The sequence below is a fragment of the Bombyx mori genome, chromosome 15, assembly GCF_030269925.1.
Source record: "Bombyx mori chromosome 15, ASM3026992v2".
In the NCBI taxonomy this organism is placed as follows: domain Eukaryota; kingdom Metazoa; phylum Arthropoda; class Insecta; order Lepidoptera; family Bombycidae; genus Bombyx; species Bombyx mori.
In genome coordinates this window covers 2,173,999-2,187,279 of record NC_085121.1, presented here as the reverse complement: position 1 = coordinate 2,187,279, position 13,281 = coordinate 2,173,999, and the positions used below count along the sequence as shown (strand labels likewise).

The following is a 13,281-nucleotide window of genomic DNA, read 5'->3' as shown; positions in this document are numbered from 1 at the left end:
ATGTCCGTAGGGACAACAGCCAGTCTTGTTCGAAATTAAAGTTTTTAAATTCAATTTTACAAGTACTGTCAACTTGAGATCAAGTTGAGAACTAAGCTCAAGGTTTATAGATATACATATAATGATATGGAGTACATAATAAGAAAACTTTACATTTAAAATTAATATTAAAAGTTAAACAGTATTAATAAACTATACAAAACTGAACTCTCTTTTTACTGAATGACAGACTTCACTCCATGACTGAATGATACTGAATAAAAATCCTTTTTAAATTTTAATCCTTTTATTAATTTTACGAGTTTTAAATAATAAAGGTTTTTCTTTACATAAATATACATATTTGTAACTAAAACCAATTCAAAATGTTGTTTAATTTTTTTCATTGAAAATTTAAACAAACAACGCGTCCGGGCTGTTGTTAAGGTGTCAAACAAACAAATTATTTGATGTGTTCGCAATGTTTGAAGATACAACCGTGATGTTCCACCTGTCGTCTTAAGCCAGCGGTGCTCAAATTGTTCAGTCCAGTTCAAAACATGAGTACTTTTGTGTAATTCTCAAACAGTTGAAATAACAACCATTCGTCTATTTCAGTGTCGCTTCTTTATCATCGAATTTTAAATTGCAATACAGGAGCTTTCATTTCAACTTTTAAAAAATTAACATTTTTTTTTGTTATTATCTATCTAGCTTATATGGTAATTGCCAATAACCTATCAGGAGGTCTCAGAAGAAAATTATCACATCTATATTGGATACACAATAGAAACGGATATGGATGGCAAAAATTATTATGTAACCCATTGTTACGGTACTGTTAGTTCATGGACTAGAGTTTAGTAACTTGATAGTGACACAAGCAACTCTATATCGCGAGAAAGACAACTCATTACATCCTTTTCGAAAAACGAATAATGAATGACGTCATTCATAGAATAAAGAAATTTTATTTTTAAAAAAGTCACTCACTGAAATCTTTGAGAGGCGCTGTAATTCTAAAAATATTTATGTAGTGTTACAAAATGTTTCTTTATTTTTTTATAACTCCTACATACTTAATTACAAATGATCAGACAGGTGAAATTCTCTATTAATGCTATAAACCGATACGTTTTTTTCTGCTCTAGATTGGTGGACGAGCCCACTCGATATTAAGTAATTATCACATCTGATAGAGAGCTGCCTCTATGCATCTACGCAAACTTGATGAGGTCGACGTCTCAATTCTACTGTACTGACATTTTGCATTGTATTGAAAAATTCAAATTATCCTTTGGATGTGTAATGCAATGGCTTTTTGTTCGATTGTATTGTAAATACGAATAAAATATTTTTTGGAAGATTAATTTTAATGTCACGATATTATCTCATTTTAGAAGTCATTCGTGAAAAAAAAATTTTTTATTGCTTAGATCGGTGGACGAGCTCACAGCCCACCTGGTGTTAAGTGGTTACTGGAGCCCATAGACATTCACAACGTAAATGCGCTACCCACCTTGAGATATAAGTTCTAAAGTCTCAAGTATAGTTACAGTTACAACGGCTGCCCCGCCCTTCAAGCTGAAACGCATTACTGCTTCACGGCAGAAATAGGCGGGGTGGTGGTACCTACCCGTGCGGACTCACAAATCCTACAACCAGTAATTACGCAAATTATAATTTTGCGGGTTTCCTTTTTATTGCACGATGTTATTCCTTCACCGTGGAAGTCAATCGTGAACATTTGTTGAGTATGTATTTCATTAGAAAAATTGGTACTCGCCTAAGATTCGAACACCGGTGCATCGCTTAACACGATTGCACCGAACGTCTTATCCATTAGGCCACGAGGACTTCATGACATGTATCAAATATGTAATTATTATAACTGTATATGATACCTTTTACCCATTTTTACTTGGATACAATTTTGGTGCCACTGTATGGCCCTTCAAAATGGAAAGCATGAATTCTTCAGTTCGAAATAGACAATAAAAAGGCTACCTTCATTAAAAAGTAGTGCTGACGACCTGTAGGAACCACTTCACAACGGGCGAGTAGTGAACTGCCATCTAGAGTGAGTGCCATTAACGAAGGCTATGTTAAGTGTACCGTAATAACCTAAAACTTTTTGTTGAACGGTAAACCTAACGGAAAATCGACGCCCGCATACATAATTACAGGCTCTAACTTAAAATTGCTTATCTCTTATCAAAAACTTAGAGATATCTCAACCGCAAGAGATAAGGCGATCATAGACACCCTCGAGACGTAGGCAGCAACCGTTCCGAATTGAATGCGTCGTCGATCTCTTTCGCACGTATGCATAAACCGATAAGAGTGAAAGAGAAGACAAAATGACAAATGTCACTCAGACCCCAGGTAAACGTAATTCCAATGTTATTCGAACGCGGGCTTTGCGCGGGAAAGCACGAACGCTATCTCGCGACATTAGCGAAATTTAAATTAAAAAAAGATGGAATTGAAAAATTCGAAAATTTCGATTTTAGACTTAGATTCAAACAAATAATCATATTACTGTTTGAGTGTGTGTGTTGTTGTATACTTTTTTTTTGTTTTAAGATCGAACTATGCAATGACAGTTGGACGTTTGTTAAATGGGATGTTTTTTTTTCTTGTTGAATAGTGTTTTGTGCAAAGGGATTTCTTTTCTTCGTCCGGGAACAGAGGATACGGTGAGTCTTGTATCTTTTGAATTGAGAATTTCAATTCGTATTTGTATCATTTTGTATACACATTTTTTGCTCAACATTAAACATTTATTTATTTAATGTATATGAGTAGAAAACGGTTTTTTTTTCAAGTTATATTAGATTTTTCTTAGTAGCAAGCAATTGACATTTAACTTACTAAGGTAATTAATAACTGTGATTTTACTGCATTGAAAAAAAATATCCACAGAATATTTTATAACTTCTATTAAAACAATACCTTCTCTAAATTAATTTGTCTTTAAGACTAGTATCTTATAAGAGCTTATAAAAACCCAAAGGAAACTAAAATTATAATAAATGACAACAAAATTGTATTACAAATTAATTATAATTATTTGCGACTTTATTCTCGTATTTTTCATCTGATATCTTTGAATTTTATTTGCGCATTAATTTACAAAACAAAATACATTGTTAAACCTGTTTAGTACTGTACCTTCTTCCTTACCGATTCGCTGGTAGCTTAAGAAGCTATCCCAGCTACGCCCGGAGGTGAGCTTACGGGCTCAACCTGAGATAATCTATTGACACTAGCCCTAGCAAGAGCGGTGCTTCGCAGAATCACCCTTATTTTCAAGAAATTAAACAAATGTGTGGCTACTGTTATTGGCAGTTAAGAAATGGTTTAAAAAAAACAATTGCAATTTCTAAAACTATTTATAAAAACTATATTTGTACTATTTACTTGTAGTAGGTAGTGTTTTAGGCGCCAAGGGTAGGTACCAACATCCTGCCTATTTCTGCTGCGAATCTGCCACGTGTTCCAATTTAGAACGGTTATATAGTACAATTGAGGTAACTCATGGCACCCCATGGCAGCGGCGGCGTTCACGTTGTGTTGACTACAGGCTCCGGCAGTGGCTTTGTACCGGGTGGGACGTGAGCTTGACTACTCAGCTGTACAATAAATGATAATAATGATATATTAACGGGCCTATGCTTGATTCGTTTACTCCTCAAGGATTCCAAGTCCGTCCGACCAGTTTTTTTAATGCTCAGATGGGTGGGCGAGCAGACGGCCCACCCGGTCTTAAGTGGTTACCGGAGCCCATAGACAGAAACCTTGTAACATGACTTGTAAGTTTCAGTTTTATATTTTTTTTTTCCTACCTATGCTGATATCTCAGCTTCTCCTTGATGTGTAGGTGAGCTCACAGGGCTCAAACCGGCAGTGTTGCTAACACTGGCCCTAGCAAGGGCAGTGCTTTGCAGAATCTACCGCCGGATCGGAAACACAACCCACTGAAAAGATCCGGCGAGAAACTCAGTTAGCTGGTCTGTGGGTTAATTTACTTGTCGAGCCCTTCGGTTCGGCAAGGACGGTGACCGGTGCTTGAGATACCTAAAAGCACCGTTAATGGATCGGGAGGATCCGTAATTACGTGTTTAGGGCGTTTTATAATGCAACGGCGGCCCCCGCCTTAAAACGCATTACTACTTCACGCCAACTCAAATACGTTTTGTCAACAGTATAATTATGATCGAATAGCAACGAATTACACTTTACCGTCGACGATCACATGAAACTGTAAAGTATTGAAAACGTCGTAATATAATACCAATTAAAAAAAAAACACGAGATCAATCGTACCAGTAGTTTCAATTATGTTTGTGACCAGCCTAAGCCGGAGGAAAAACTTGTTAACAATAGTTTCAAAGGTGGGTAGCATGGTGATGCTGTAAAGAACCTTGGGGACTGTCTATAAGCTAATCATTATAATGATTATACGTTCTAACTGTATAAATATAAGGATTAGTTTCACTTATAAGGATTTTTTATATTATTTTTCATTGCTTTTATGGGTGAACGAGCTTACGGCCCACCTGTTGTTAAGTGGATACCGGAGCCCATAGACATCTAGAAGGTAAATGCCGCCACCCACCTTGAGATACAAGTTCTAAGGTCTCAGTATAGTTACAACGGCTGCCCCACCCTTCAAACCGAAACGCACTACTGCTTCACGGCAGAAATAGGCAGGGCGGTGGTACGCACCCGCGCGGACTCACAAGAGGTCCTACCACCAGTAAAGAATTCTTTATCATTGCGCTTATGGGTGAACGAGCTCACGGCCCACCTGTTGATAAGTGGCTACCGGAGCCCATAGACATCTAGAAGGTAAATGCCGCCACCCACCATGAGATAAGTGATAGGAGCTCTTGTAAGTCCGCACGGGTAGGTATCCACCGCCCTGCCTATTTCTGTCGTGAAGCAATAATGCGTTTCGATTTGAAGGGTGGGGCAGCCGTTGTAACTATACTGAGACCTTAGAACTTACCTAAGTAACTACTACTAACTACTACTAAGGAACTAGTAGTACCTACCCGTGAGGACTCACAAGAGGTCCTACCACTAGTAATTATGCAAATTATAATTTTGCGGGTTTAATTTTTATTACACGATGTTATATTCCTTCACCGTGGAAGTCAGTCGTAAAATTTAAACGTTGGTTTAGACTGCTCGTTTATACTCTCTTCAATACTTCATTACCGTTACTCTGCATCTACGTAAATAAACCGCAATCTTAAGCAATTATCGTAAACTGATGTTACATTTGGAATCAATAAAAATACAGTTTACAATATTGTAAAAGCTTAAAGCAGCATCGCGTTGAAGTCTTTTGTTCTAAAACCAGTCACCGAACATTACAATAAATGTAGAGTCGGTGAACTGTGCTTAGAAAGACTAAACGATTATTGTATCATTATCATTGTTAAAGCTCATTCTAGTTTTAAGAGTACAAGCTGTTTGTTACGCATTTGTTTCTACCCTGCCTATTTGCTGGTGGCCTCGAGGACTATTCAAACTACCTCCGGACGGGTAACACACTTTTTTTTTTTTTATTGCTTAGATGTGTGCACGAGCTCACAGCCCACCTGGTGTTAACTGGTCACTGGAGCCCATAGATATCTACAACGTAAATGCGCCACCCACCTTCAAATATAAGTTCTAAGGTCTCAAGTATAGTTATAACGGCTGCCCCACCCTTCAAACCGAAACGCATTACTGCTTCACGGCATAAAACGGGCGGGGTGATGGTACCTCAAGTGATCCTACCACCAGTATTACACAAATTATAGTTTTGCGGGTTTGATTTTTATTACACGATGTTATTCCTTCACCGTGGAAGTCAATCGTGAACATTAGTTGAGTACGTATTTCATTAGAAAAATTGGTACCCGTCTGAGATTCGAACACCGGTGCATCGCTTCAACACGAATGCACCGGACGTCTTATCCTTCAGGCCACGATGACCCAACTTCGATCTCTGTCTATCTCAATATGCATATCCATACTAATAAAAACGTTCCCACCCAACTCACATACATCAATTTAGAACAATAAATTCACGATAATTGTTTAATATGTAAATACGCGTGTAACTATATGCACATAATTATTAAATGTATGCAATGCGCATAATTTTTTTAATGTTAATTGTATACACAGGTTTGTCAATAGAGAATCAGCTAATTTTAATAACGATGTGTCTTCTTAAATTTGTAAAATGAGACAAATGAGTAAATACTTTGGCTAAGTATAGGTCACATTATTTGTATAACGTCTAGGAATCCTAAAATGACTGATCCTACTTAAAAAATTCAACAGACAAATCTATGAATAGCATTTTTAACATTAAGACGTTGACTGCAGGACTATTTGAGGGATTTTTCAGTGCATGTGAGGTCTTTCCGAGGCCTCACATGCACCTATAACCCATACCTATAGAAATGTGGAGTTGAAAAGTTTTTACTGCTGCATCAGCGAATAGTGGCGTGTGGGGCTTTTAAAGTCACATAACACAGTTTGTTCACGTGAAAAGCCTTAGACCCCGATAAATAATTTTATATTTTTTATCTATGACTAATGTCCTTGTGTGAGAGACTATCGTCAACAGTCCAAATACGAATCCTCAAGTTCTTCGGGCACATCACTCATAATGAGGACTCTATTGAGCGGTTGGTGGTGCAAGGGAAAGTCGAGGGCAAAAGATCTCGCGGACGATCTCCAACACGATGGCCCACCTCATAAAATCTGTGACTCACTCCAACATAAATGATTGATCTCACTCTGCGAAACATCGTGCCACATGGCGTCGCATCGCGAGAGCATCGGTATCGCAGGATCCGACTGATGCATGACCACGACCACTCTGTCAAGAGTGTACGAATAGGAAGAATGTCATTGTGTCACTGTCTTGAAAAATTGTTTTTACTTATTACACTCTTTATGGAAAACGCAACCGTATTTTAATTTACTCAATCCATTCAAGAAAATCAATAAGGAATAAGGAAATGAAACTCATTTGCCGAAACACAGTTAACGTATTAAAAAGGTATATTTCTTTAATAATTTGGCCAAAATTTGGCTAATCTTAAATTTGGCACCTTACCTTCACAAGTCGCCTTATAACCAGTATTTAGGCGTTTGATTTTTATTACACGGTGCTATTGCATCATCATGGAGGCCGGAAGGCATTCGTGAACATGTGAGTACATATTTTAATAGAAAAAAATATACCTGCCTATGGGATTTGAACACGGGCACTATCGCGTCGCTCTATATACACATTATCTACCACCACTGGGTTAACCTTTAGGACACGGAATAGAATTACAAAGAGGTAAACGAATAAAGTTTTTAAATAATAATATTGGTTTTTTTATTTATTGCTTAGATGGGTGGACGAGCTCACAGCCCACCTGGTGTTAAGTGGTACTGGAGCCCATAGACATCCACAACGTAAATGCGCCACCCACCTTGAGATACAAGTTCTAACTAAGGTCTCAAGTATAGTTACAACGGCTGCCCCACCCTTCAAACCCTTTGGTGTGTAAAATAAAAGTTCCTAATTCAACGTTACCGGATTAACTTGACCTCGCCTGCAATATAAGTAATCAAATAGCGTGTTTTTCGCTTTAAAGTTAGTATTTGCAATAAAATCGTGTTTTTTCATAATCATTTAGTAATTTATTTCTTAAGTAGTTTCAAATTAAATAGAGAATAAAATGAGTCGGAAGATTTATATTTAAGGCATATATTTAATGATAACTTGCTTTTTAAACAACCCAGAGCAATCTAAATACAGATAACTACATGAGGCTGAAACAGATGAGAATAGTGCAGAATGACCAGCCTGAAATGATTTGACTGCAAATGAATATTTCATAGTGACGTACTAAAAATAAGATCAACATATTATATCGAGTATCGGAATGATAATGATATTAAAACTGCTTCACACCTCAAAGATATATTGCCTCTTTCAGCGTCTATTGTCATTGGATGTTACATCCAGGTAGACCTTAACCCGTTCTTAAAAAAAAAGTAAAAAAGGTTTCGTTATCATTTCCAACACAAAACTCAACTCAACCCTATTACATTTTTTTCTGTCATCAGAAAAAAGCATTCTCACGGCTTTGTTTGTGTTTGAAACAAATAGAGGGGTGGAATTGATAAGACGATTAACTTTGTGATATCTATCAAGAAATTAATGGCACGTTCACTACACGCTAGATTCATGCGTGATTCTCGATTGTAATTAAGAATTATAGCCCAATTTAGCTCAAGTACAATGTTCACTTGGGGGGAATTATGAACCCTGCTTCGAGCATGAATGTTATGCTACTGGAGATATTATATATATTATTCCTTGGACTAGGTTGACGTTAGAGGGGCGGCCGTTCGTAAAACTCATACTAAATCCCTATACAGCATGCATAAGAGGACATGCCGAGCCAATCTCCAGACGACTGAAGTCGGCGTGGCCCAAAGAATAAGACGTCCGGTGCATTCGTATCTAGCGATGCACCGGTATTCGAATCCCGCAGGCGGGTACCAATTTTTCTAATGAAATACGTACTTAACAAATGTTCACGATCGACTTCTACGGTCGTGTAGTAAAAATAACATCGTGTAGTCAAAATCAAACCCGCAAAATTATAATTTGCGTAATTACTGGTGGTAGGACCTATTGTGAGTTCGCACGGGTAGGTACCACCGCCCAAATTAGCATTCCCTGTGTTATGGGTAGCGGAGACTGACATATATACGTTTAAGGCTACCAGCGAAGACTAGCATTGACAGGCATTGACAGCATATTGTAAGCCCACATGGACAGGTATCGTCAATTGGCCCATTTATGCCGCGACGCAGTCATGCCTTCCAGTTTGAAGGGAACAGCTGATGCTGAACATGCAACAACAGTAAGATTGCGCTCTAGTACCTCAACAAGGACGACGGCGACCACATTAAAATGTCTCAAGTAAGCCGTGACGTCATTTACCCATACATTTCTTCTTTTTTTTCCTACCTAAAGGGAATGTAGTTAGCGGCGGCCACGATGAGAGGGTTCTCGTGTCGTGCCGCTTTTTTGAAATGGCGCACTGATGCCAATTGTAGATACTTACTGATGGACTCTAGGTCCATGACGTCCTGGAGGTCCACGTTCCTCACGCACCACGGTGCTCCGACGGCTATCCTGCAAAAACGGGATTGTATGATTTAAATGCATACTGTTGCAATAATAGCTAGTGACTTTTTGTGCCTATAAAGACATTACGTATGTTGTGTGCTGTGAAAATTTAAAAATAACATTACATATTTGTATATACATATACCTAAGTAACACAAGTCTTGAGAACCCAACACCCTTCCTTAGTCGGGTCATAATGTCAAAGAGGGTTGATTTATATTGATAATGTTGGACACCTGGGTTCCAGTACCTGCTGTTCAAACGTCGACCATATAAAATGTATTTTATGATACAATAATATGTTTACAGTTTGAATTTTATGACTTCAAATAAGGTGCAGATTCGAACGGATTTTTATGACTTTTATCGGTACAGTTGATGCCAGACTGTGAGTCTTTTGAAAAGTACACTTGAAATACAACTTTTTAATACGATTTTATTAACTTCAGACGTGTGTATGTATTTGAAGTCGTCGTGGCCTAACGGATAAGACGTCCGGTGCATTCGGGTTGAGCGATGCACCGGTGTTCGAATCTCCGGCGGGTACCGATTTTTCTAATGAAATACGGTACTCAACAAATGTTCACGATAGACTTCCACGGTGAAGGAATAACAACATCGTGTAATAAAAATCAAACCCGCAAAATTATAATTTGCGTAATTACTGGTGGTAGGACCTCTTGTGATTCCGCGCGGGTAGGTACCATCACCCTGCCTATTTCTGCCGTGAAGCAGTAATGCGTTTCGGTTTGAAGGTGAGACAGCCATTATAACTATACTTGAGACCTTAGAACTTATATCTCAAGGTGGGTGGCGCATTCACGTTGTGGATGTCTATGGGCTCCAGTAACCACTTAACAACAGGTGGGCTGTGAGTTCTTCCACCATTCTAAGCAAGAAAAAAAATTTATGTTAGTATGTAACGGAATCTTAGAACATGATTTTGACCCCCTTTAATAAGGACCGATGACAATTCAACATTAAAAAAAAAAATGAAATTCTACTAAAAAATGAAAAATAAATAATAGTTTAAAAAAATACGCTTTTATAGAAAATCCAACTTAAAATTAGAAAATAAATTTTAATAAATTTGAATTAAAAATAGTGTAATAAAAAAATATTTTATTGTAAAAAAAGCGTGGGGTGCATGGTATCAGTAGTTTTAAATATTTTATGAACAGATATGAGCAGAAGGGTTATTTTGATAATATTCTGAAAAGCACCCCACGCTTTTTTAGTTAATTCAAGTTTATTAAAATTTATTTTCTATTTTTTAAATGGAGTTTCTATAAAAGTGTATTTTTTTTAGTTTTTTTAAACTATTATTTATTATTATAGAAAATGAACTTATAAACAAGATAATTGGTGCCAAATTTAAGATTAGCCAATTTTTAGCCAAAGGTAGTTTCAAATTAAATAGAGAATAAAATGAGTCGGAAGATTTATATTTAAGGCATATATTTAATGATAACTTGCTTTTTAAACAACCCAGAGCAATCTAAATACAGATAACTACATGAGGCTGAAACAGATGAGAATAGTGCAGAATGACCAGCCTGAAATGATTTGACTGCAAATGAATATTTCATAGTGACGTACTAAAAATAAGATCAACATATTATATCGAGTATCGGAATGATAATGATATTAAAACTGCTTCACACCTCAAAGATATATTGCCTCTTTCAGCGTCTATTGTCATTGGATGTTACATCCAGGTAGACCTTAACCCGTTCTTAAAAAAAAAGTAAAAAAGGTTTCGTTATCATTTCCAACACAAAACTCAACTCAACCCTATTACATTTTTTTCTGTCATCAGAAAAAAGCATTCTCACGGCTTTGTTTGTGTTTGAAACAAATAGAGGGGTGGAATTGATAAGACGATTAACTTTGTGATATCTATCAAGAAATTAATGGCACGTTCACTACACGCTAGATTCATGCGTGATTCTCGATTGTAATTAAGAATTATAGCCCAATTTAGCTCAAGTACAATGTTCACTTGGGGGGAATTATGAACCCTGCTTCGAGCATGAATGTTATGCTACTGGAGATATTATATATATTATTCCTTGGACTAGGTTGACGTTAGAGGGGCGGCCGTTCGTAAAACTCATACTAAATCCCTATACAGCATGCATAAGAGGACATGCCGAGCCAATCTCCAGACGACTGAAGTCGGCGTGGCCCAAAGAATAAGACGTCCGGTGCATTCGTATCTAGCGATGCACCGGTATTCGAATCCCGCAGGCGGGTACCAATTTTTCTAATGAAATACGTACTTAACAAATGTTCACGATCGACTTCTACGGTCGTGTAGTAAAAATAACATCGTGTAGTCAAAATCAAACCCGCAAAATTATAATTTGCGTAATTACTGGTGGTAGGACCTATTGTGAGTTCGCACGGGTAGGTACCACCGCCCAAATTAGCATTCCCTGTGTTATGGGTAGCGGAGACTGACATATATACGTTTAAGGCTACCAGCGAAGACTAGCATTGACAGGCATTGACAGCATATTGTAAGCCCACATGGACAGGTATCGTCAATTGGCCCATTTATGCCGCGACGCAGTCATGCCTTCCAGTTTGAAGGGAACAGCTGATGCTGAACATGCAACAACAGTAAGATTGCGCTCTAGTACCTCAACAAGGACGACGGCGACCACATTAAAATGTCTCAAGTAAGCCGTGACGTCATTTACCCATACATTTCTTCTTTTTTTTCCTACCTAAAGGGAATGTAGTTAGCGGCGGCCACGATGAGAGGGTTCTCGTGTCGTGCCGCTTTTTTGAAATGGCGCACTGATGCCAATTGTAGATACTTACTGATGGACTCTAGGTCCATGACGTCCTGGAGGTCCACGTTCCTCACGCACCACGGTGCTCCGACGGCTATCCTGCAAAAACGGGATTGTATGATTTAAATGCATACTGTTGCAATAATAGCTAGTGACTTTTTGTGCCTATAAAGACATTACGTATGTTGTGTGCTGTGAAAATTTAAAAATAACATTACATATTTGTATATACATATACCTAAGTAACACAAGTCTTGAGAACCCAACACCCTTCCTTAGTCAGCCATTATAACTATACTTGAGACCTTAGAACTTATATCTCAAGGTGGGTGGCGCATTCACGTTGTGGATGTCTATGGGCTCCAGTAACCACTTAACAACAGGTGGGCTGTGAGTTCTTCCACCATTCTAAGCAAGAAAAAAAATTTATGTTAGTATGTAACGGAATCTTAGAACATGATTTTGACCCCCTTTAATAAGGACCGATGACAATTCAACATTAAAAAAAAAAATGAAATTCTACTAAAAAATGAAAAATAAATAATAGTTTAAAAAAATACGCTTTTATAGAAAATCCAACTTAAAATTAGAAAATAAATTTTAATAAATTTGAATTAAAAATAGTGTAATAAAAAAATATTTTATTGTAAAAAAAGCGTGGGGTGCATGGTATCAGTAGTTTTAAATATTTTATGAACAGATATGAGCAGAAGGGTTATTTTGATAATATTCTGAAAAGCACCCCACGCTTTTTTAGTTAATTCAAGTTTATTAAAATTTATTTTCTATTTTTTAAATGGAGTTTCTATAAAAGTGTATTTTTTTTAGTTTTTTTAAACTATTATTTATTATTATAGAAAATGAACTTATAAACAAGATAATTGTGTTTTTATTATCCCCACAGCGTGAATGTAACCCAATTGTGTACAAATATTCACAAAGACTTTTTTTTATTAATCTATAGTATTGTATATTTTTCTTATTCCAGTTCTATTTGTTCATAAACATACGGAAATATTTGTTTCAGAAAACTCGTGTGACAGAATTTCTAAAACAAGAATAAAATAACTACAATTCCAAATCTGAATATTTAAATTGCTAAAGAAATCAATTATAAAGATTTCGCCTGTTTCGTATGTTTGTGTATATTGTGTATAGAATATTGTGAATAGAAACTATAACTTCGGTCTAGATAATCGTTTGCCTAAATTGCATGCATTGCATGATGAGAAAGAAGCTTCTAGAAGGTGACTACGAAGGTGACTGAAGGTTTTCGTATCTAGATTGAGT

The 13,281-nt window shown here is 36.9% G+C and overlaps 1 protein-coding gene across 7 annotated transcripts in view; it reads left to right on the top strand.

Moving 5' to 3' along the window:
* The first annotated feature begins 2,384 nt into the window (after window positions 1-2,384).
* LOC101741920 (uncharacterized) overlaps window positions 2,385-13,281 on the top strand; it is an 83,339-nt gene continuing 72,442 nt past the window's right edge. For all 7 annotated transcript variants that reach the window (XM_062672395.1, XM_038015900.2, XM_038015897.2 and 4 more), the window contains exon 1: window positions 2,385-2,678. The gene's annotated coding sequence lies outside the window, so the exon portion shown is untranslated. The remainder of the gene's footprint in view (window positions 2,679-13,281) is intronic.